This window comes from Bactrocera dorsalis, chromosome 1, assembly GCF_023373825.1.
Source record: "Bactrocera dorsalis isolate Fly_Bdor chromosome 1, ASM2337382v1, whole genome shotgun sequence".
NCBI classification, from domain to species: domain Eukaryota; kingdom Metazoa; phylum Arthropoda; class Insecta; order Diptera; family Tephritidae; genus Bactrocera; species Bactrocera dorsalis.
Window position 1 is genome coordinate 54310554 of NC_064303.1, and position 26621 is coordinate 54337174.

At 37.3% G+C, this 26621-nt stretch overlaps 1 protein-coding gene across 12 annotated transcripts in view; it reads left to right on the forward strand.

Moving 5' to 3' along the window:
• The window catches only part of LOC105233578 (FERM domain-containing protein 5), a 753696-nt gene that overhangs the window by 410013 nt on the left and 317062 nt on the right, over nucleotides 1-26621 (forward strand). Inside the window, exons 7-8 of one of the 12 annotated variants that reach the window (XR_007423742.1) lie at nucleotides 11096-11584; nucleotides 11645-18027. The exons of the other annotated variants lie outside the window; for them this stretch is intronic. The gene's annotated coding sequence lies outside the window, so the exon portion shown is untranslated. Of the gene's footprint in view, nucleotides 1-11095; nucleotides 11585-11644; nucleotides 18028-26621 lie in introns of those variants that run through there. 12 annotated transcript variants of the gene reach the window in all.

Below are 26621 nucleotides of genomic sequence, written 5' to 3' on the forward strand. Positions count from 1 at the left end.
TGAGTCCGAAACAGTAAAGGTAACACCCAAAATGGTAAGAAAGGACTTGATAGGAACCAGAATCAAAATTGGACTATGAGCGTAGTACCAAGCACCTTTAGGTATAATCCCATAGCTTGCTCGACTAGTACCAACCGAATTCGGTAATTAACACTATTCTGGGTTTTCAAGAAGTGCGTGTGGAAAGTAGCGAAATCGGACCGCAACAATTCTTCCTTTTCATATAAGACAAATTTTAATTCTAAATATTTCTTCTAATTTGCTGAATATATTAAAAGTACAAACAAAATATTGGAATACAAGTTTTCTTAATAGAGCTTTTATGGTATGCCATCGGGATATAATTGTTCAAGCCCCAGATGCTGTTTATATGGACCTCAGCGTCTATGGTTGACATTTTAATGAAAACATCGGAAAATCAGTAAGATATATTGTTGAAGTGTGGACACGGCCTTTTCGTGATTACAACTGTGTTTCAAACTACACTAACTACTTTGTATATACCTCTTATAATGATTTTCGTTATTTTAGAGGACTTTATTACATACATGTCAGTTAGAGAGCGTTATCTTAATAAAATTGCGTGGAATCATGTTTCCGAATATTTAATACTTGCATATTGTGAGAGTATAAAATTTCCTATACCCCAACTAATTATTGGTTTATTTGTATGTAAGCTATGTCCTATATTGGAGAAAAAATTACTTGTGCATTATTCCAAACTGATTTTTCAAAAAACGAAAGCATTGCTCAGGTGTATACAAACTAACAAACAGGCTGATATGATTGAGCCGACGTTATTTTTAATTCTTTATTTTCATTATATGTATGTACATACATATATTACTTAAATCAGAAAATATTACCAAAATACTATAAGACACAAGCAGAGAACGCAAATTATAGAGAAAGTCCAACTGCGGACAAGCGTATGAACTGTCAAAAGCTAACAAAATGCGATTTGCGTGTTTCACCACTGCTAGCTAAGAAGGAGAAATTTTAACAGTGGCGCGTGAACAGAGCTGAGAACCGATGCAGGTCCAAAAACATACGCGGTGACAGGAGGAGTACCACAAGGCTCCGTACTAGGTCCACTACTTTGGAATGTGCTGTACGACGGGGTGCTACGATTACCGCTTCCAGAAGAAGCACAGATAATTGGCTATGCGGACGACATTGCCTTAACGATTGTAGCTAAAGAACTCTTGCAGATACAGAACATATGCAATGAGACCGTGGCGAAAATTAAAGACTGGCTTTCGAATACCAAGCTGCAGTTTGCAGGTGAAAAAACCGAGGCAGTGCTCATCACGAGAAGGAAAAAGCTAGAAACGGTCACTTTGAATATAGATGGATATAACGTTGTAACGCAAAATTCACTGAGGTACCTGGGTCTTATGATCGATACGAGGCTCAATTTGAAGGCCCACATTGAAAAGGCCTGTGGTAAGGCGGCTAAAGTGACTGCGGTCCTGTCGAGAATCATGGCAAACATTGGTGACCCAAGTCAAAGTAGGAGAGCTCTGCTGGCTAAAGTTAGCCAATCAATGCTTATGTACGCAGCTCCGATATGGGGGACAGCCCTTCGTCAAAAAACCTGTGTCAATATGGCCAAATCTGTGTGGAGTGGCAAAAGCAATGGGATGCTCCAGACAAATGAAGATGGACATATAGACTTATTAAGAATGTACCGGTGTAAGATTTCTACTTAACGCAGTTCTTATCGGGCCATGGCTGTTTCAGGGAATACCTATACAGATTTGGCCATGATGACGAAACACACTGTTCTTTCTATGGAAATGCCGCAGAAAACGCAGAGCACATATTTTTCTCCTGCACGAGGTATGTAGTGGAGAGAGAGGCCATAGAAAAATAAACAAATGAAAGGATGACGCCCAACAACATAGTTAGTCACATGCTGCGATCACAGCTGGTGTGGGTTAAAATGAAAGAGTGGACTGCAATAGCGCTCCGAGAACTCAGAACGAAAGAAAGGCAGCGCAGAAGAATAAGACCGCATGAATAACCTTGGAGGTAGGTCGTGAAGAGGCAGTTATCGCCCAGCTTGGTCCTGCGAAGTAGTGCTTAACGGCGGTCCCGCAGGTCCGAATACAAGCTACAGCAGCCGGAGTTAAGGGTTTAGTACGTAGGCATACTGATTCGCAAGTTTAGCATAGTGATTTAACACTGTCTGGGCGTGGTCCCGAAAGAGGTGTACTCTAAAATCGTGCATGCTACCAGCCTCACTCTGGCAGTATCTTTAGAAGATTCCCCCTCCGACAACAAAAAAAAAAAGAGCTGAGAATTCAAGGAAAATTATCATCATAATCAGAAATATATATTGCTATTACAGACGTATGTTGGCCTTTCGCTTATATTTTTATACGTTTACATGCAATCAAATAATTTGATATGATTATCATTTTGCGTATTTCTATGAATTCATGCAAAACTTGTCGCATTCTAATTAAATTATGCTTGTTTTAAAACAATATTTGTATTTAATGTGCGAGTTAGAGTTATTTTTTTAAATATTTCTTATGTTTGATAACATAATATAATTTCATACATAAATATGTGTGGATATATGCTGTATATGTATATGTAATATCCGAAAAAACTTAATATATTGCAATAATATTGTTGTAAATTACATTTCATCATTTAAATTTTCATACGCATCTATCAGCACAGCACAGGACACAATAGACCCAAGGTCGCAGTGCATACCTCGTTTAGTTCTATCAGCACATAAGTACGTATGTACATACAAATGTACATACTTATGTAACTACATACAACTCAAATAAATATGTCATCGTTTATCAGTAATAAAATGTGCTTGCAATGCTCTATATGTATACCAGCAAACAATGTTCTACAAAAACAACAATCGTCTCAAGTAGCATAAGCAGCATCACAAGTCAATATGGCAGCCAAATCGATGCTCAAATTTCTATAAAAACACACAACAACAACATTTTCATTCATGAACAAGCGCAGTTTCAACAGACAAAATTTGGTTTCATTCATAAAAGCAGACACCATCACATTCGAACAAGCCTTTGCCCACAAGCGTCTTTTCGCGACGATGGCAAAAGCTAAAATTTATAAATTGAACAATTATTATGATGTTTCTTCTAAAAGAAGTGTGAAGAAGAAAGGTGACAACCCTGCAAACCTGCAAGTACAGAAAAAACTGGCAACATAGTTCTTGCTGAATTAAAATACTTTACAAATCTAAAAAATTTTCCGCGACTCACTAAAATCTGTGTTTATCATACAGAAATATACAAATATATTTATGTTGCCTTGTAGGCGAAGCTGTTACAGCGGCAAGGGGAATCGTGACAATCGGCGCACATTGGGGTAAAATGTGCCGATTTTGGAGATTAATTCAAAAATCAAAATTTAAGGTACAAGTAAATTTTTGGTATCAAACAAAAGTAGATAAAATTCTACATCACTAACTGAACAAATATTTGGCAAAAAATTTACAGTTTTCTTGTAATATTCTCCGAAAATTGCAAGTTTATTTCTTTTTGTATGCGCACAGTGATATACGTGATTTTTTTTAATTTTTCGAAGTTTTTTATTTTCTTTAACTGGACAAATCTTGAGAAAATTGTAATGGAGCCTTCCTGTTCAGGTAATTTAGTTAATACAAAAAGATTTCATTTGTGTTTCTACGTGTCTCTAAGTATTTTAATTTTTTTTTTTGGGCGAAAGCCTTAAAATATTGGGATTTCGACCTTATATGCAGACATATAGTTGTGAGTTAAGCGGGGTAAAGCAAATCGGTTTCCTTCCTGTAATCTATGGCTGTTGTAGTTTCTTCTTGTAAAAAAAAAAGTTGCGCCAATACTGCGCACTTTCTCAGTATATGCATTTCTTTATGCAGACTGCCTGCTCAAATATACACGAATTTCTCAAGGCAGAAGAAGAACAAATACAGCAATTGCAAAATAAAGGTTTGTTATTGTTTTTGTTGTTCAATGGATGCCTGTTTGCTTTGTTCACACCCTACGTTACGATAAGCGGCAGTTTAAATGCATAAGAACATATTCCGGAATAGTCTCGCGTTTTACTTACATATGTATAACAATAAACATCATCACATACCTTTTTGAAATAAAATTTTGAAAACCAAGCAAAAAGAATGTAAATTTTTAAGAGATAGTGTGCCTTTGCCTTTATTAGCTTATGCTGCACAAACGAGTTTTAGAGCTTCAGGGCAAGTGGAAGCGTCAAAGATAGTGAAAGAAGTTGCAAATTCACCATCGAGAGCGAAAAAATTTCATAAAAGTTTTGCCAAATCATCACTATCAGAGCAAATGTCCAAAGAAGACGCTTTATTTGTTTTGGTGGAAGCAAAGTTATCTCGCAACAGGACAATGTTATAAGGCAATCTGCTCCAGATAGGTTTCCTTGCTATTCATATGTCCAATCAGCAAAAAAGGTTTGTTATCCTAGACGTGAGAGCATGCATTTTTGCGAGATTTCAGCACAAGTAAGCTTGCAAGCCCTTTTAGACCATACCACTGAGCGTATAACTTTAGCCCAAAATAACGTAATTAAAACATTGAACGATGAGGAAATGACGAATTTATGCTTGTACACTTCGATGGAAGCTCTGGACACAGTTCATATAAGCAAGCGTACCATAATCCGGGTGCAAATGATTCATCAGTTTTCATCACCTGTATTGTTCCAGTCAGGTTGATTGGTGGAAGCAAAATTATGTGGCAAAATCCGCGCCCAGCTTCTACCAGGTTCTGCAGGCCTTTAAAAATTGAATTTGTAAAAGAGTCCACAGCTGTTTCTAGAACTGAAAACGAAAGAGTTTTTAAAAATCGATTTTTAGTAGTCGAAGTGGATTAAGAATCGGTTCTTGACATTCGAAAAATCGATTATTTTATGAGAAAACTCGATTCTCTAGTAGAATCGGGATCGAGTTTACCACCCCTACTGGCAGCCATCGGGGCGCATATAAAACCTCCGCAAAATAACCACCACAAAAAAAATGATTTTTTTTTCATGTAATTTATATGGAAAGCAGAAAATTTGAAATAGCCACCTCTTAATATTAATATTAAGAGCTCATCTTTTGAGTGACTTTTTTTTACACATTTTTGAAATTTTTGAGCCTGTTTTTCAGTTGAAAAAAAAGATTGCCTCAGAATGGCACACTCTAATGTAGATATCTTATCAAACCGATGTTAATTAAATATTTAGCTAAGTGAAATATCCCTAATCGTGAACCTTTTCTATTATATACGTTCCTTGATACAAGTATATATCTTTCAACGAAACATCGTTTATTGGGTTTTATTTTATTTTTGAGTTGACAATCAAGGAAACACCTTAAGGTGAAAAACTGGATCAAAATCCCAGCAATTTCATAGGTATGCGTGTATATAACTCATAGAATAGTCGACATATTCGACATAATGTTTGTTAGAAAAACGAAAACCATTGTATGAAATACATGGGATTTGGGGGTACTATCGGCCCATTTTTAGATATCGAGAGTTGAGGAGAGAAGCGGGACGCATTTGTGGCAAGGACAGAGAGAAGTTGGCCAACAGGGATAATGCTCGAAAGTTCTATGAAAAGATGCGGTGACAACCGAAAGTTTTAACATCGGAGCATACTCTTGTGGGACCCCAAAGGGGATCTAGTGACTGATGCATACTAAAATTATGGAGGAAACACTTCTCCAGCCTGCTGAATGGAAGTGAAAGCATAACAGAGGATCGACACATTGACACCAGTCCACATGAGCACCCGGACAATGGGCGGACGAACCGGTGACAATCTGCCTTTTAGCAGCACTTTTCCACTCGCGTAGAAAGTATTCCTCCTAGACGCCTCCAGGTACTCCAGAATGAACTCCCACAAGTTTTTGCACATCTCTCCGTTCAAACCATCGAAACCTAGGGCTAGTTTAGACCTAACAAAGCCAAAGGCGTACCCCAATTCTCCATCATCTATTGGTGAAATAGGTACTTCTTTTTGACTCTCTTTACAGAATCACCGCACACTTTCTCCCCGACTCTGCAAACCTCCTAAGCGGTATGTCCAACACTACTTCCCTAACAGAGAGTCAATATTGGTTCCAGTCAATACCAGTGGCACGCCATCACCGCAATGGATTGTCATTCCTCGATGATGGAGATTGTGGAGTAACCATAATTTGAATAAAATTCGCTTAATGCCTCGCCTTGACTCTAGCTTTGGTATCCAGAAGATTTCCGGTATACCTTGCTAAGCCATATCGAAGACGAGGTTTCGCATCCAGCCTTAAAACAAATGAATTACTATTGGCAAGTATATGTATACATATATTTACAATACAAACTAGCGTCAACCATTCTACCGAACTCTCCTTCTATCGCCACCGGATTCACAACCACACTATCGTAGTAGGGTTCACTACGATCGGATGGTTTCGGTTGCAGCTGTTCGTAAGGAGCTTCAAATGCCATCCCACAGTTCCCTTATACCGAGTTGTTGACGAGTGCTCTCAGAGGGCAGGAGTGCAAGCCGCCCTCTGAGAGCACTCGTCAACAACTCGGTATAAGGGAACTGGGGGATGGCATTTGAAGCTCCTTACGAACAGCTGCAACCGAAACCATTGGTTTCCGGAAAATGCAAAAGAACAGCAGGTTCCGAGGAGTGCCGTGTCGCAGCGGAGAGAAAACAAACTGCCTACCTCGCAACGTTACGATCGACCACAACACGTGCAGAATGGGAGAGATACCGAGAGTTGAAGAGGGAAACAAACAAATGATTAACCACACTAATGGTAATTCCTTGTAAAAAATAAACAACAAACAAACATACAAATGAACTATGCAATACGCTCTAAGTGTCAGGTAGCCGAACCGCGAAAATGTAGTGAAAGAAAGTTGGAAAAACTTGACTAGAGTTACAGGAACCAATGAAGAATTTGCCGCCAATAATGAAAAAAGGTTTCCGTCGTTTCCACGATAGTCGGGTCTACGTAATTGGAACGGACCCGGACTTTTATTCTGAACGCATTCTTTATATCCAGAGTAATCAGAGTGCAGTTTTTTTTGACACCTTTCCATCCTTTGCCACTTACGACTTATTTCGCCGTTCTAACCGCTGTAATTTGCACAGGTCGAGGAGGTCTCGTATTTTATATCTATAAGCATTATACATTTTAGCGAAGAGTAAAGGTTTTATGGTAATAACTTCCTTCAGAGTTCTATTGGGTATGCAATATACAAGGTGCTTTCCAAAGTAAACAGGAAAAAAACAGAAGAAATGATTTTTCGGCCAAATCAATTTATTGTACTCAAAATAGTCTCTTTCACCTTCAATACAGCTTTTTGCATGGTACAAAAGGATGTCGAACAAGTGTTTTAGCTCGTTGGCTGGTATGGCCGCCAGTGCAAGCATGGGCAAATGGATTTTTTCCGAAAAGGAAGAAGTCGCACGGTAACATATCAGGTGAATACGGGGAGTGGTTAATGGTTAAAATGTGATTTTTGCTCAAATAATCGGTCAAATGATGTCCTTCGAATGTGTATTCTGAGAAATTTTTGGTCGTCAGTCGATTTGTGTGGAACAAACCGTGCACACGTCTTTCGTAAGCCCAAATGTTCCGTCAAAATGTGATAAATCAATGTTTTGGACAGGGATAATGGGATGCCCAACTTATTCCAGTGTGAGAGCGCCTCAAAATAAGCGTTTTTTATAACATTTTCCATTATGGCCAGATCGAACAAAATAAGAATTTTTGGGCATTTTAAATTAAAATACCCAACATTTATTACGATTGCAAATTATTATTTATTGGACTTTTAATATATGGCGAAACTACTTAATTCTTTTTTATGATTTTATGGTATATTAAAACAACTGATTTTCCATCTTTCAATACTTAATAAGGTGAATTAAGCCTGTTAGTTCTCAATTAATAAATGATTTTAATCAATTGTAATAGAAAATTAATTCTATTATGCATTAAATTACAAAACGTTTCATGAAATATATTTAAATTTCGCATTTTCTTTGATTTTCATTGTTTTAAATTTTTATTAGCGATCTTGAACGGCGGCAACAAATTCCTCCGTTCACATATATTTTTGGTATAATTTCAATCTGGCCGTTCCAGTCATTCCAATTGCGAAACGTCAACACCTACCCAATCCAGTCAACTGTCAAAGTTCGGTAGGTGAGCGGCTCTCACATTTCCAGTGACAGTTGAGTTGGGGATCTCTTTATCTCTGGTTTTGGAGATGTTTAATTCCATTTCCGTGAATTTCAATGCTGATATCTGCTCAATTTTGATGAATTCACGCACAGTTTCGATAGAATTTCTGGTGATCACGAATTTTATTGGCCCACATGCTGATCGTCCTAATTACCACTTTGAAAACGTTGAACCTCTCGTGCACTCTGCTACGGGATAGGCAATCATCGCCATAAACTTGTTCCATCAACTGAAATGTTTCGGTAAAAGTTCTACCAATTTTAAAACAAAATTGGCCTTGATGAAATGTCATGAAATTCTCACTGGACAATCGATAAGGATAGCAGATTCTAACGCACCAGTCGACATATAGATAGCGCCACCAGGGGGCGCTAGATTCAAAAATTCCTGTTTACTTTGGAACGCACCTTGAATAGTATATTATTTCTTTTGATTTACTTTGCTATGACAAATAGTTCTTCTTCCGTAACTAACAGAGGTGAAACTGAGCTTTCTTGCGTCACTTTTCATAGGAAATCCGATTGTCTTACGGAATTATTTTTTCAAATACAGATTTTGCAAGCAGTTCCCCATAGCCCGCTGCTTGCTCTGAAATGTTAATCTACGCATTGTAGAATCGCTTGATGCGACCAGCTCCGTGGGCTGATGCATTAAACTCTTATCGCTTCCAATTTCGTTTCGGGAGCACGAAATTTTAGCAAAAATCGCCATATGGTAACTATTTCTGTACATATGTTCTTGACAGCTTCCCTTAATATGCCGTTTAGTGAATCCTTTGCGCTACAAAATGTTTATTTCCTTTTCGACAGGTTTTTTACGTGACACTAAGTTTGGGTATTTGCTGCTGCATACAGTTGATTATGCATTGAAAAGACCAGAACGTTTTGCCCCTGGTCTCTAGAGACAGCTTGTAACGAAGCTTTTTGCTGCCCCTGCTTCTTACAAGTATAAGTTGCTGAGGTATACTCGACGTGTCCAGGGTTCGTTACAATAAATTCGTAAACATTGGGGCTCTTCTGCGAATCGTACTATATTTTATTTTATATTATAATTTTAAATTAAAGTTACTAAGTTGTCTCCCGCGTTGTAATGCCGTCGCCCGAGAAAAGTGCTGTCAGGGTAACGGTTCAGTGTGGTCCGTTAGGGCAATACCGTTTCCTGCTCTGCTGCGCTCCTGGGTGCTAGACGACTGTCTGCTTTGTACCACGACGATCACGCTCGGCTACTTCTGCCGGCGCTCGCGTAGGCTTCGTGTTGCGACGACTACGCTCGACTATTTCTCCCGGCGCTCGTGTAGGCTTCAGTAAAGGTAGGCTGACTTCGTAAATGCATATTGCAAAGCATATTGAGAAAGCATAATGTTCATTTACAACACTACTTTATATTCTGACAATGCAGTGTGTTCATTTGCTAATGGTAACTCTTTTTCATGCGCATTAGTTGTCAATTTTACGCATGACAAATTTTATTCCTGCATTTATGTTGGAAATGGCGGCATTATCACCAAAGTAAGTAAAATTAAATAAAAACCCAGAATTTTCTACAAAATTTTCTAATTTTAGAGAAAGAAAATGGACACACGAGCGGAAAATGCTCCTCATTACAACTAGGTTGCGGCATGAAGGAGATTTCATATCAAATAAAAGAAAGAAAAATTCCATTTGGGAGCAGGTTCTCAAAGAAATCAAAGACGTAGAGGCAACGTTTCCTTTTACTAAAGATGAAATAATCCGCTGTTTTATGAATACAGTGCAATCGCGATTGAGGGAACACCTCGGTAGAGGGAACACGTAATTTTTTTCATTGACTACTCTGTAGAGGGAACTTTTCAGTTTCATTAGTACTCAGTTGAGGGAACTGGACCAAAAACAACTAAACAAAAACAAAAAATAAATAACAATGCATATGTTTTGTACCGTTTTTTTTTTGCTTTTTTCTATGCAATAAAAGCATGCGGTCGTGTAATGTTTGTGTTTAAATGCGTAAACCAAATCAGTTGGTTTGAAATTTTTGACACGTGCGCTTCCAAAATGGCAAAGAAAACGAAGTTGTTTTTAACTTTTAACACAAAAACCGAAATTTTGGAGAAAATTTCAAAAGGGGCGGGATGTTCGCAATTAGCAAAAGAATATAAAGTCGCTAAGTCCACAATAACCCGAATAAAAAACAATAAGTCAAAGATTTTGAAAGCAGCATCCAAAATGCACCGCAAAAGAAAGTCCTTTAAGGCTGGAGAATATCCACGAATGGAAAAAAAGCTGTATGATTGGTTTATTAAACAAAGAAATAAGCATGTGCCAGTAGGCGGTTCCTCTATTAGAGTAAAGGCGAAGCAATTGTTCGAAGAAATGTACGGATCAAGCAACAGATTCAATGCAAGTTGCGGTTGGCTCAATGGATTTAAAAAAAGATTTGGAATTCGTCTGTTAAAAGTCTGTGGTGAAAAATTATCATCAAATCCCGATGGAGTCCCAGAGTTCAAAAATAGACTTAAAACCAACCGACCAAATTTACAATGCGGATGAATCTGGCTTGTTCTGGAAAACCTTACCCGATAAAACTTACGTAAGTTCTTCTGAAAAAACTGCTCCTGGCAGAAAAATTGAAAAAGCTCGAGTGACATTTTTGGCATGCACAAACGCAAGTGGAGTGCACAAGTTAAAACCGTTGGTAATTGGCAAGGCAAAAAAACCGCGATCATTTAAAAATTTTGAGCTACCGGTCGAGTATAAAAACTCTAAAAACGCTTGGATGACTGCATCAATTTTCAAAGAATGATTTCATCATGCATTATGGTTCTAACTTTTTGTGGATTTTGTAACACTTGAAATTTTTTTTAACATTTTGCAGGTTACACGTTTCTTGCAAATACAAGGGCTGCCATTAAAAGCAGTTTTGATTTTAGACAATGCTCCTTGTCACCCTGGAGTAGAAGACTTAAAGTCAGATTGTGGATCAATTTTTACTATCTTCATGCCACCAAACGTCACGCCATTGATCCAACTGATGGACCAAAATGTAATTAGATTGACAAAGTTACATTACAAGACAAATTTATTGAGATCAGCGTTTGGAAAAGCGAACACAGATGAATATTTAAAGAATTTAAATTTAAAAGACGCTGTTTGTATGTTGGCACATGCATGGGAACAATTAAGCCCTGTCGTCGTGGAAAAATGCTGGCATCCGCTTTTAAAAGATGATGTTTTTAATGAAGAAGGAGCAAACTGTAGCGAAGATGACGACATCCCCTTGAGTGTCTTACGTTCAAATACAATTCAGCAACAATCAACAGAGTATGCGGAAATAAATAATTTGCTGGAGAGCATAGTTCCAGAAGTAAGCCCTCAATTTTTATATGTGAAAGTACTACATTTAATAAAGAAATATTTTCCACAGGTTACGTTTAATACAGCAGATTTGGTTGCTTGGGTTTCAACGGATGACCCTATTGAAGACTTGAATATAGTGGATGACGTTGCTGTTTTAAGTTCAGAAGAAGACGAAGAACCAAATGAAAAATGCAATATAACCGCTTCAGAAGCCGTTTCAGTATTTGACAAGGCTATAGAGTGGGCCGAAGAATACACTAGTTCTCTTCCTAATATAATGGTTCTTAAAAATTTTAAGGAGGAGGCTGTGAAGCAATGCCTTAAAGCGAAAAAAAAGCAAACAAAAATTGTTAATTTTTTTTCAGCAGAATAAAGTTTTGCTTTCTTATTTTGTGAATGTACAAAGATGATCTCAAGAATAAAATCTATTTAACTTTTTTGAAAAAATAATAAAAGAAAGTGTATAAAATCTTAATCTGAGTTGAAACAACAATCTTGATTGAGGGAACAGGCCTTGCACAAATTAGTTCCCTCAATCGCGATTGCACTGTATAATGATTACGTATAAACGAATCAAAAAACGAAATCATACCCCAGGAGAAAGTGCCACAAACTGGGAGTATTTTGAGGCGTTGGATGAGGTTTTTGGCAGTCGGAGTTGCGTTCAACTGCCAGAAGACATGACGGAATCTTCAATTGAAAACTTACTGAATACGCTTACAGGTGAAAGCGCCACCTCTTCGGTTACTGAGACGCCATCCAGAAATTTAACACCGACCATTGGTATAAAGCGAAAGAAAAATGATGTGATTGATTTTTTAACAAAAGAATCCGAAAGAGATGAAGCGACAATTCAAAAACTTTTAAAAACGGAAGAAGATAAAGTATCTATAGAAAGGGAGAAGCTGGAAGAGCTAAAGCAGATTCGCCTCTTATTCGAAAGAATGGCAGAAAAGTGAAATGTTTATCTAGGGTATCAACAAGGGTGTTCTGAATAATTTAAATGTATGAGTATTATAAGTATTGAATTTATAGCATAAAACTTATTTTAGTTTTTTATTATTTTTGTTACACTATTAGAAAAAAATGTATGCGAGATTTTAAAAAGCATTGACTGTTTTTCTTTTGTTTATTTAATATTCAAACTTAAAACGGTTTAGAAAGAGCAGAAAAATTCAACTAGAATTTCTAGAAATCTTTTTGGTATTCAGTTTTAAAGAGTTTAGGCGTGAATATTACTAAGGCATTTGTTTTATTAATTTACGCAGAAAAAAGTGTGGCAAGAGCATCTCTTTTAAATTCAGCTTCTCTTCTCTGTCCTGATTGATGTATAGCTTCTTGTGTATTATTATTTTCGTTATCATCCTGTAGGTCTTCATCGATTTCGCTGTCTGTTCCTTCATTCATAATAATTATGTTATGAAGTATAATGCATGCCATTGCAATAATTTTCGGAAGGTGCGGGCGCTGCACTTCAATAAATTTTAAAATTCTGAACTTCTTTTTTAAAATACCGAAAGCTTGCTCAACGAAAACGCTAGTTGAACTCAAAACTGCATTAAACTTTGATTGTTGTGTGGTTAAATTGTAAATTGTTTCGATAGGGCACCATTAAATTCATCTCGAGTGGATACGCACCATCTCCAAGCAGATGATAGTTGCGAGGTATTACAATAACTCGATTTGCTATTGATCTTTTAAAGGGGCTGTTTTGCCATACTGCTGCATCATGGCATCTGCCAGGGCAACCTATGAATACATCAGTAAATTTCATTTCACTGTCTGCAATAGCCTGTAATAACGGGTGATTTTTTTGAGGTTAGGATTTTCATGCATTAGTATTTGACAGATCACGTGGGATTTCAGACATGGTGTCAAAGAGAAAGATGCTCAGTATGCTTTGACATTTCATCATGAATAGACTTACTAACGAGCAACGCTTGCAAATCATTGAATTTTATTACCAAAATCAGTGTTCGGTTCGAAATGTGTTTCGCGCTTTTTTATCGACAAATTTTGTTCAGCGATGAGGCTCATTTCTGGTTGAATGGCTACGTAAATAAGCAAAATTGCCGCATTTGGGGTGAAGAGCAACCAGAAGCCGTTCAAGAACTGCCCATGCATCCCGAAAAATGCACTGTTTGGTGTGGTTTGTACGCTGGTGGAATCATTGGACCGTATTTTTTCAAAGATGCTGTTGGACGCAACGTTACGGTGAATGGCGATCGCTATCGTTCGATGCTAACAAACTTTTTGTTGCCAAAAATGGAAGAACTGAACTTGGTTGACATGTGGTTTCAACAAGATGGCGCTACATGCCACACAGCTCGCGATTCTATGGCCATTTTGAGGGAAAACTTCGGACAACAATTCATCTCAAGAAATGGACCCGTAAGTTGGCCACCAAGATCATGCGATTTAACGCCTTTAGACTATTTTTTGTGGGGCTACGTCAAGTCTAAAGTCTACAGAAATAAGCCAGCAACTATTCCAGCTTTGGAAGACAACATTTCCGAAGAAATTCGGGCTATTCCGGCCGAAATGCTCGAAAAAGTTGCCCAAAATTGGACTTTCCGAATGGACCACCTAAGACGCAGCCGCGGTCAACATTTAAATGAAATTATCTTCAAAAAGTAAATGTCATGAACCAATCTAACGTTTCAAATAAAGAACCGATGAGATTTTGCAAATTTTATGCGTTTTTTTTTAAAAAAAAGTTATCAAGCTCTTAAAAAATCACCCTTTATATTGATTATAACTTTATTATATTTATATTCAAAAATTAAGCAGTTAATGTAATTGCTTGTATAATGATGGAGTAGGTTCCTTTACGATTATAGAAACTGACTGCATCTCTAAGAGGTTGGGATATCTGGACGTGGGTACCATCAATGCAACCCAGAACAAATGGGAACGGATTGCGGCGACTTGCTAAAAATTGCTCGCTTGTTTTCCTTTGTTCGTCAGGCGTATTTGGAAACTTAATTACCTTGCTTTTCAATCGACAATTAAGATTAATTATCAATATGAACACTTTATATGCAGTACCAATAGCCACCCCAAATCGATCGCTGATATCACGGAATGATGTGTTGTTGCTGACTTTCCAAATAGTTATAACTATATAAGGCCTTATAGAGTGGAATGCTTACGCGACCTTTGGTGCGCAATTTCCAAAAGGGCTTGATCATGGTGGCCAATTTCTGAAAAACCTAAATAATTGCAATTCATTGTAAATAAATTACCTTAAATAGTTACATACCTTAAAAGTATCCCGCCTCATTCGAAAATGGGATTAGAAGACATCATCCTCCATCATCAAAATAGATTGGCAAAAGTTTTTGTCTTTACGATGTTTCTCCTATAATTAATATGTTGAATGCATAACACACGCACCTTTTTTTCTTTACAGCATTTTTTTAGTGCTACTAATATTGCTAGATGTTGGTTCAGCCAATTCTATTGCGTTTATTAACAAATTTTTTAAGATTGCGCTCATTATTAAAACTTTGACAGTTCTCAAAATGATGCTTTGCATAGCTGCGTTCATAAACACCTGTAATATTTATTGCATAGGTTTGTAAAACAGTAATGTCATACATTTAGGTTTTGCATTAGTTGCGCATTAATTCGTGGTTAATGCTTTGCAATATGCATTTACGAAGTCAGCCGTATCCTGGCGTACACGTTGACGCTCCTCTGCTACGACGACTACGACCGGCTCTTTTTGCCGGCGCCCCTGTATGCTTCGATGACGATAACTTGACGTATACGTTGACACTCGCGTACTACGACGACTTCGCTCGGCTACTTTTACCGGCGCTCGTGTAGGCTTCAATGACGCTGTCCTGATGTACACTTTGACACTCGCGTGCTACGACGACTACTCTCGGCTATTTCTGCCGACGTTCATGTAGGCTTCAATGACGCTGTCCTGGTATACACGTCGACGCTCCTCTGCTACGCTGGTCATGTCCTGATTAACCACTTTTGCCGCGTAAAGATACCGGATCACGGAAGTCTGCGTTAGCGACCGCGATATTAAAGGTTGGCGCCCTTAACAGACGGTGTTCACAAGTCAGGGTAGCCAGAGGATAAACTCACTGCGTAATCTGATTCTGAACGTGCGTACGCTGTAACAGTCCCGTGCTGACTGACTGATAACTCCCCGCTGCGTATGCATGCTTGTAGTTGTTTTGTCTGCTTGTCTGATTTCTCCGTCTCCGTGGTGTTTGCGTGGCGTGTTTTTACCGCTGCGTAAGTTATGTGTACACTATCATCCCAACCAGACACCACACAAGAAAATATTGTAAATTGGACAAAATAAAAAATTAAAGAAAAACAAGTAAACATTACAAAAATTAAGATAACGAGTAGAAATAAAGAACATAATGCAAATGCATACAAACATGTTTTGGTCCTTATGTTTGACTGTAATGATAACCCAGACATTATCGGGTAAACCACACAATCATGTTTGTTTGCATTCAATAGAAAATAAGATTACATTTAACAAATATTGTATTTCATAAGAAAATGAAAAAAAAACAAAGAAATAGATTAAGAAAATTGTAATCACTTTAGTAGTTATATAAGCAGAACATAATTTGAAAAAGAATGAGAATAAAGTATAATGTCACAGAAGCAACATCGTCGGCATTTTTATTCATCCGCTCGAACAACTAAAACTGGCGCAGTCGGTAAAAACAAACTGCAAAGTTGAGCGATACTAAAAACTGAAGTTTTTTAAGTTTCGTAAGCCTTAGCAACGGGAAGCAAATCCTAAGATTAGCTCCCATTTTAAAGATCTCTTATATATATATAAATATATAAGTCGGTCGGCACACATAGCCAAGTTTAAGAAACTTAAGTTTCTACACAAGTTATCTGGAATGTCGGAGAGCGACTCAGTTGTATTAAAAGAGGATACATCAGCACTTCAGATGACAGGATCGCAAATTTTGAAGGAAGCTTTAAGAATCGTGGACTTTGACGGCAGAGATTTATCATCGTTCATCAGGGAAGTTGACATTATCCTTCCTTTATTCAACCCCAACCCATCAATGTTGGAATTTACAACGCAGCGACACGTCAAAATAAAAGCTAATGGAGAAGCAGCAAGTGTCATCCGGCCTTTGGGACCTACACCAACATGACAGCAAATGAGAGAAGAATTCATAAAGAATTTTTGAGTAAAGGAGTCGTACCACCCTTTACAATCAGGCGATTGTACTACGAAACTACAACGTAAGTCAATATTTTCAAAATTTAAAAGATATTTTAGATAAACTAAATTTAAAACATGAATTCGATAGGGTAAAGCCTATAGAATTTTCTCCAACGAAAGTTTAATTCTAAAAACATTTTTAAATGGGATACACCCCAATTTAAGGAGTGTAGTGATTAGTAGAAATATAAGCACCATTAGAGAGGCTTTTAGCGTTCTTCAAGAGACAGGTTTGCTAATACAATTTGATAGAAGACAAAACAATTATCAAAGAAATAATTATAGAAATTTTTCAAATAGAAATTCTTTGGCTCACAATTTTGGCAATTTCAATAATAAACAGTATATGCAAAATTCCAATAATTTTCATTTTGGACAAAATCAGCAGAGAGAATTTCGTAACAATTCTAACCAAAATGACAATTATCAACAATTTAACTTTGGACAAAGTAGAAAAAATAATTCTGAGCATTTTAGCTGAAATATAATGTGTTAAAAGATTATGAATGCATTGAGCTTGATAAACCAATACACTTTAGCACCATTAAGGAAAATTTTTCCCTAAATAAAGAGTTAGTCACCCCAACCCCAAACGAATTCAATGAAAAAAGTTATATACATTGGAAACTAACCAACATAAAAAATAATAACTTTGATGCTATAATAGGACAGAATATTTTAAAACCTACTAAAGCAATAATTAATTTAGAAAAGGAGTATGTAGAAATAAACGGCAACAAAATAAAATTTATAAACTCATGCCCTTACAATTACGAAGATATTAATATACTTACAGAATGTATAGAGAATTTGTTAGATATTTTATCAAATAGTGACATGAATGAAGAAGAAAAGCAAAAATTAGAATACATTCTAAAAGCAAATAGCGATTTATTTTTCCAAGAAGGTAAAAACTTTTCTCATGCTCATGAAATTCAGCATGAAATTGTTACAAAAACAAGTAGACCAACTTATAAAAAAACTAGCTGTTACCCTGTGTGCCTCGCTACACCTAAATCGATTAAAACTCTTAAGGGTTTTTACTCTGTGTTTTATTTATTGTTGTAAAACTGTTACTTATTTATAAAACATATTGGTATACAACATTTTTGGTTTTCCACCTGGCGCGTAAATGAATAAGCACCTTGGTGTTCCCACTCTCGAGCATGCGACGAACAATTGGCCGTGGGAGAAGCACGGTTCTTTCAAATTGACGCCGCACACTTGAAACGTTTGCCCTTGCGATTTGTTGATGGTCATCGCAAAGGCAAGACGTACTGGGAACTGCAAGCGCTTAAATTCAAACGGCATGTCCGTTGGAATCATGGGAATGCGTGGTAAGAGTACGACATCACCTGCTGCCTTGCCATTTAGTATTGTTGCTTCAATCAAATTTGGCCACAATTTTTTGACTGAAAGCCTTGTGCATTACACAAAGTCGGTGGATTAAGATTTCGTAGAAGTATAATGGGTGAACCGACTTTCAGGACCAAACGATGCGGTGGCAGACCGGGGGGATCCAAAGAATTCAAGAACTCAGTTGGATAATTGACTACTTCATCTTGATTCAAAACGCTATCAATCGATATATATGTTGTAGCTTCTCCTGGCAGTTTTTCTTGAATGGCAAAATTGATTTCGTTGACGTGTACATTTTTTGGTGCCAATATTGCGCGTTCACTTAAATAATCGTTGCGTTGATAGTATTCAACAATATTCGGAAATACACTTTCAATCAATTCTTCCTTCGATTGTAAAAGTGTACAAAAGTTGTTCAGCAATGTGATCAAACCGGTATCATCGATTGGTATTTTGCCTTCGCCAATGTCCAACAACTGCTTCGAAAACGCCGCTGCGGATCGATCATTTTGCAATTGGACTCGCATATTGATGGTAAGAGTCAGCCTTTGAACGTGTCTCCACAAAACTGACGATTTTAAACATGCGTTTATTTCGTCGGCAGGAGTTGATCGAGGAATGACTGGCAAAGTTTGCCGAAAATCGCCGGATAATAAGACTAATGCTCCGCCAAAAAGTTGTTGCTTTTGGCGTAAATCTTGCATTGTTCTATTGAATGCTTCTAATGACTTTTTGTTAACCATTGGGCACTCGTCCCATAGAACTATTCCAGCTCCTTGCAAAACTTTTGCCATTGCTGAATTCCTCGATATGTTGCACGTTGGTGTTTCAACGACTTGGATGTTCAACGGTAATTTCAACGCAGAATGTGCTGTTCGGCCGCCATCAAGTAGAGTATCAGCGATGCCTGACGAAGCAATTGCCAGCGCAATTTTCTGCTGTGACCGTATAGTAGCAAGAATCAAAGAGATCAGAAACGTTTTCCCTGTACCACCGGGCGCATCCAGAAAGAAGAATCCACCGGCGTTATTGTCAACCGCTTGTATAATCTTATCATAAGCATTTTTCTGCTGAATATTTAATTTGGTAATGTTAGCTTGTATGAAAGCACGCATTCATTGCAATCGTATTGTTGTTCACGTTGAAGCTCATGGTCAAGCATATCAATCACTGAACGATTGGGCACAGTTATGCCAAGTTGCGCTAATGCCTTATTCGCAATTGTAAGGCACAGATCTTCAACCAATATCAAAGCAACATTATACATTTGTAATGTATATAGCAAGTCTGCGTCCGATGCTCGATTACGCGCCAAAACTAATAAGTCCTCGGTCATGCAGCCTTTGTACTTATTCCACAGTTCTTGCGGATTTGACGGAAGGCATGTAGATATTATTATTGCGAATAATACGCGTATTAGTTTTGGATGAGATGTGAGTGATGCGTCATGAAGTGCGGTGTCCCAATGCATATCATCTTCTAACAAATGCAATCGCTGACATGCTTGACGATACGTCACACACAACTGACCGTCAACAGTTTTTAAATCATCAAATGATCTTGGTCCGCGCACGTTGACTAATAGCAGACGCAAATAGAAACATTCGGCGTTGTTCGGATGGATGGTGTAAATGCGTCCTATGCATCGGTTTTACGGACATTTGGATAACCGTCAACACGCTCCCCTTGCTTTCGTCGTTGAAATGTTTTCGATGATGGATTCCAAGTGAAATATTGTGGTATTTCGGAATATAGCAATGTTCTTGCAAATTCATCGGTTTCACACAACTCGAAAAAGGTAGTAAGTGTTGTCCGCGGTGGTCGTGCTGCGCTCTGTTGTATATTGTCTGCAGTGAAATAAACGCGTTGACCATTTTCGAGATGAACTGCCAAATGAAGAACAACGGGATGCCAGTCGTGTATTGGAAACGATAAAATGCGCCATACCGCTTCGTTGCTGCTTATATAACGGCCCATTTGGTATTGCTGAATTTCATCGATTGTCTGATAATCAGCCACTCCGAAAACTGCCATATCACTGCCCTTATTTACGTATTTGCAGATGTATTTAATCGATTTGACAGAGTTGCAATATTCTACATTGATGTGCGCTTCGAAAATTTTTGACAACTATGGTGAATACGGCACGACCCAACGATTATCAATATCAACGTCTTGATCCCGAACTTTTATGACCGTTGAATTACCACCATCTTCAGCGGATCGACGCCGATATAATTGATATCCGTCATTTCCAGTGATTGTATCATCAACTAAAGCTCTAGGATAGCGCTTTGAACACTTATTGTCAATCATGCATGGTGACGTTGGATTAATAGCGCCTCAAGGGCCGTGGATCATGTTTTTTGTTACAACGTCGAACAATTGTGGGTCGATTGCTTCATCTGGAATTTCCGCTGAGATGACTTTGTCAATCTGATCTGGTCGTATTTTGCGAACTAACCAAATCAAGATGTGTGCATGCGGTAATCCTCTTTTCTGCCATTCGATCGAGTACATCCAGCATCGAACTTCTCCAAAAACACAAAGTTTCACAATTAAATCCATCATTGCTTTTTGCTTTTCCCTGAATACACGTGCTGTCAAGTCGTGACGATCAGTTGTTGATTGACCGGGGAACAAATGGCATTTGATGTCATTCCACTTGGGATTGCACGTGAACGTTATGAACAGATCCGGTCTGCCGTAATGGCGCACATACGACATCGCATCTTGCGCATACTCGTGCATATGGCGCGGACTGCCGATGTATGTGGCTGGCAATATTGTCAGACGTCCAATGCTATTCACATTTGCATCATTCATTACGGCGTCTCTCAAATGGATGTACTCTTCAGAACGCAATTTCGCTTGGTTGAATCGAATAAAGTTGACATGTTCGGTCTCGATCTTCGCATACATGTCAACCAAATACCGATGGAAAAGCTTGCGACATTTCAGGATGTAGTTATCTTCTTGCGGACGAATCATTATTCTGTACGAATAGAAGTTCATCGCACTGAGTTTTTTCGGTGTTTCTTGGCCTATAAATGAACAATACACAAAATATTGAATCGTAAGTAGCATTTCTTCTCAGAAATTGTACTTTTTTTACCAGTAGTTGGATTCATCAATCGCATATTGATGTGATAGTCGTCATCACCTCTCCACAATAATATCGGATATTGTAATGCATCATAACTACGGTGTAGCTCGGAAACACGCTGAAGTTGTTCGTTTCTACGGTGCAGTACAATATCTCGCGATTCAAACTGTTCGCCAACAATGACGATTGCCACCTCATCGATTGTTGGTGGGTTGAATCGTCTGGCATGCTGCCCCATCGGCATTTTGTCTGCTCTGATGACGATTCGATGGTTATCAGACGGCATGCGGTCCAATGCGATTTTGAACAATCGAATCAATTCATTGTGCTCATTTGAGAAATCTTTGCAAATTTAGTACGATTTCTCGCCTTGTGCCGGTCGCAATTTTACATTGTTGATTTAGTTGGTCAGTTTCATTACCGATGAAATATATTTGCAAAAATTGATAGTCGGCATCGACAAATGGTATGAGCAAGCCTGCTCGATGGTATATTTGTCCCTGAATCTGCAGAATAAAAATGTCAAATGTTTCACTGGAAATTCCATGCAAAGTAATCACCTTGAACGTCGGCATAAATGGATCTCTAATGATCTTTGTGGCACCAAAAGAAGTCATTTGAAAGCATGAATTGTACGCTTGTATGTTCTGCAAGAAATGCTTAGACGTCGGCGATTCTCCAGTGAGCAAGGAATGTAATGGTTCTGGTGGCGGTTCCAATGCAGGCAGTTTCACTTTGCAACTGGAGCAGCACATGCCAGCTGTTTCTCCTCAAAATTTCGCTGCATTGCAAAGCGTACAAATAATATCCATTGCTCCGATGGCACCATGCAGGCTGTAGTCGCAGTCAGGATCGTAGTGAAAGCCAACATGTTCCATTTGATCGCGAAGGCGGACAGGAACTCGGCCTTGACGGTAATTTGGCCGTTGATTGTCGGCGAATTCAGCTCTAATCTGTGCACGCCGCTCTCTGTACACCGCTCTGCCTCGGGCATTCACTTGAGCGCGTTGCTCTTCGCTGTGATTTCTTCTTAATATTGACATTCGACGTGAATCACTCGTATGCCTGCCAACCGTATTACGTTGGCGCAGTCGAGGCATTTTCTAGAGTATGCATATTTGAAGTACATAAATAAAAATGTAAAAATTAACCTAAAACTACATCTTAAACTACACACGCATATGCAATAAGACCCACCAACAGTGTATTTGCAAACCGCATGGAAGCACTAACGAAACAATAACAATACTCACTTGCTTTGTGTGTGTTGCACACAAAATCGGTTCGAATAAATGTAGCAAATCGATGGAACTAAATCTGGAAAAAACACACAATGTTGAAACACTTTTTTTTTACACACACCGCGCATTTTCAAGCGACAATCGAACCGCATGGCATCACATACGAAACAACAACAATACTCACTTGCAGAATGTTAATCACGTTGAAATCAGAGAAAAATACACACAATTTTAAAATATGTCAATAGAAAGAACAAAAAGGCAAATACGATCAACATGCGATGCCAATGTTTTTTATTAGTTGTAAACATCCGCCAGTTGTTTCTGTTTATTAGAAAGGAATTAAAAGGCATTTGACAGGACTACCAATCTTGCGGCAAAACATTATTTCATTAGAATTTGTATAGGCCGGATGTATCAGATGAACGAGATGTTACGGCAAGGTATAATTAAAGAAAGTAGTTCCTCGTATAACTCGCCTCTTTGGATTGTACCGAAAAAGCAAGACAATTCAATGAAGAAAAAATGGAAAATAGTTATTGACTACAGGAAGCTAAACGAAATCACTATAGATGACAATTTCCAATACCCATATAACGGGTGATTTTTTTGAGGTTAGGATTTTCATGCATTAGTATTTGACAGATCACGTGGGATTTCAGACATGGTGTCAAAGAGAAAGATGGTCAGTATGCTTTGACATTTCATCATGAATAGACTTACTAACGAGCAACGCTTGCAAATCATTGAATTTTATTACCAAAATCAGTGTTCGGTTCGAAATGTGTTATTATCGACAAATTTTGTTCAGCGATGAGGCTCATTTCTGGTTGAATGGCTACGTAAATAAGCAAAATTGCCGCATTTGGGGTGAAGAGCAACCAGAAGCCGTTCAAGAACTGCCCATGCATCCCGAAAAATGCACTGTTTGGTGTGGTTTGTACGCTGGTGGAATCATTGGACCGTATTTTTTCAAAGATGCTGTTGGACGCAACGTTACGGTGAATGGCGATCGCTATCGTTCGATGCTAACAAACTTTTTGTTGCCAAAAATGGAAGAACTGAACTTGGTTGACATGTGGTTTCAACAAGATGGCGCTACATGCCACACAGCTCGCGATTCTATGGCCATTTTGAGGGAAAACTTCGGACAACAATTCATCTCAAGAAATGGACCCGTAAGTTGGCCACCAAGATCATGCGATTTAACGCCTTTAGACTATTTTTTGTGGGGCTACGTCAAGTCTAAAGTCTACAGAAATAAGCCAGCAACTATTCCAGCTTTGGAAGACAACATTTCCGAAGAAATTCGGGCTATTCCGGCCGAAATGCTCGAAAAAGTTGCCCAAAATTGGACTTTCCGAATGGACCACCTAAGACGCAGCCGCGGTCAACATTTAAATGAAATTATCTTCAAAAGTAAATGTCATGAACCAATCTAACGTTTCAAATAAAGAACCGATGAGATTTTGCAAATAGTTTTTTTTTTTAGGAAGCTAAACGAAATCACTATAGATGACAATTTCCAATACCCCACATAGAAACAATACTTAGCAAACTTTGAAGAGCTCAGTATTTTACAACATTAGCAACATTAGCAAAAGGCTTTCATCAAGTATTAGTAAAAGAAGAAGATAGACCAAAAACAGCTTTCTCTACACCCCAAGGACACTTTGAATTTATAACAATGCCTTTCGGACTAAAGAATGCACCAGCAACTTTCCAACGTTTAATGAATTCAGTTCTTAGGGAATATATCAACAGATATGTGTAGTTTATTTAGACGACATCTTAATTTTTAGTTCAAGTATTGAAGAACATACCCAAAATATCAACAAAACATTTTCAGCATTAAGAAAACATAATTTAAAGATTCAGGTAGATAAATGCAAATTTTTCGCGAAAAGAACTGAATTTCTAGGTCACACTTTACAACCAAATTTAAGCAAAATCGAAAAAAACGCTAAAGTAGCTCATGGTTTAACAAAATATTTAAAAAAGGATATTAAAATAAACACTCGCGATCCTCAGTACATATCATCATTTGAAAAACTTAAAAATCTATTAATACGCCCACCAATATTGGAATATCCAGACTTTAACAAAAAATTTGGCATTTCAACTGATGCGAGTGACTTTGCAATTGGCGCAGTATTAACCCAGGACAGTCATCCTATAAGCTATGCTAGTCGAACACTTAACAAACACGAAAGAAGTTATTCCACTACAGAAAAAGAACTACTTGCTATTGTCTGGACAGTGACATATTATAGACCATACATTTACGGCAGAGCATTTGATCTCTTAACCGATCACCAACTACTTAAGTGGCTCCAAATAAAAAACAAGGGAAAAGACATTAACCCAAGATTGCAAAGATGGTTAATTAAACTAGGTGAATACAATATTAATATAAATTACGTGAAAGGAAAGGAAAATAATGTAGCCGATTTTCTAAGTAGAATGGATAGTAACACAGGCGAGATTCATTCATTGGAAGAAGACAACATAAGCACAAATGGTACAATCCACTCTCAAGAGGAGGAACTAAATGATCATTTTCCAATTTTACATACTATTGTAAATCGCTTCAATATACAAATCATTTTAACAAAAAAGAAAATTATGGAATCTGAAGAACTAGGCAACACGAAGAAAATTTTTATTAGCGCAGAAGATATAAAAAATCATAATTTCATAGATCTTTGTTGTAGGCACATAAATAGTGGAAAAGTTGCTATTTTTTCTTATTTAACCGATACTCAGTACAATATAGTTGAGCAAAAGCTTATTCAAATATTTAATAGACAGGTAAAGTTTTTTAGATGTGAATTCCATGCTAAAGATTTGAAAAATGAAGAATAAGTTTATAAACAAATTGCTCAATATCATAAAAATGAAAGAGGCCATGCAGGTATTAATGAAAATTATGAAAAATTGAAAAAACTAATATACTGGAAAAATTTGAAAGTTTTGATTCAAAAATATATAAATAATTGCGATGTTTGCAATAGAGCAAAATATGATAGAAAACCTTTAAAACCAAGATTTCAATTAACGAAAACACCACCAGATAAGAATGAAATAGTTCACGCAGGTATATACATAAATAAAAAATGTTACTTCCTTACTTTTATAGACAAATCTGCGAAATTTGCTATGGCATTTCAACTAGAAGATAGAAACAATATAACTATTATAGAAAAGTTTAGATTATTCTTATATACTGGGAATTCAGATATCGAAAGATTTCATAATACTCTCTCCGAAAGAACTAGAGTCATAGAAATTGAAAAACCAAGCCTTTCGAAAGCGGAAAAGTATTTCAAAGCATATAATGGTATAACAAATCTTATCATTCTACAATTAAAACCACACCTCTTAAGGTTATAAATGAAAAAACAGATAAAAATTTGATTAAAGGCACTATTCAGAAGACTAAAGAAAAATGCATAGGAAAACTAAATAGAAATAGAGAAGAGTTTAATAACACTCAAAAAGAAGGTTACGTAAAAAATTATAAAGCGGTTCGGTACAAATACGAACCAATGTATAGAAAATTGCCATTAGGTAATATTCACCCGACAAATATTAAAAGTCCATACAAAGTTTTTAGGCCAAATACATCTTCAAAATAACCTTGATGATAGCAATTGTAATAATTAGTAATGCAGCCGAACTGGAAGTACATCAAATACATACCGACAATGGATACGCAGAAATTATCACCAACACTAAACAGATTGTTACCTCATTTGACCTCGTTATTCACATTGACCCTCGTGAAATTCTTTACATACTAAATAATATAACAAAAATTTCGCAAACATATTCACATCTACATTACTACACCCTATCTAATGAAATTGAAATCTTGAGAGGTAAAATCAAAACATTAATCCCAAGCAAAGAAGTTAGTAGAAAAAAGAGAGATTTAATTAACGGTATAGGTTCTGTACATAAATTTCTATTTGGAACGATGGATGATGGAGATAGAATAGATATTGAAAATAACCTTAAGAAAGTAGATGAAAATTTACATAATTCAATTACAGCTCTCAACCACCAAGTAAAAATTAATAATTTCTTTTCGCACAAGTTCACAAAATTA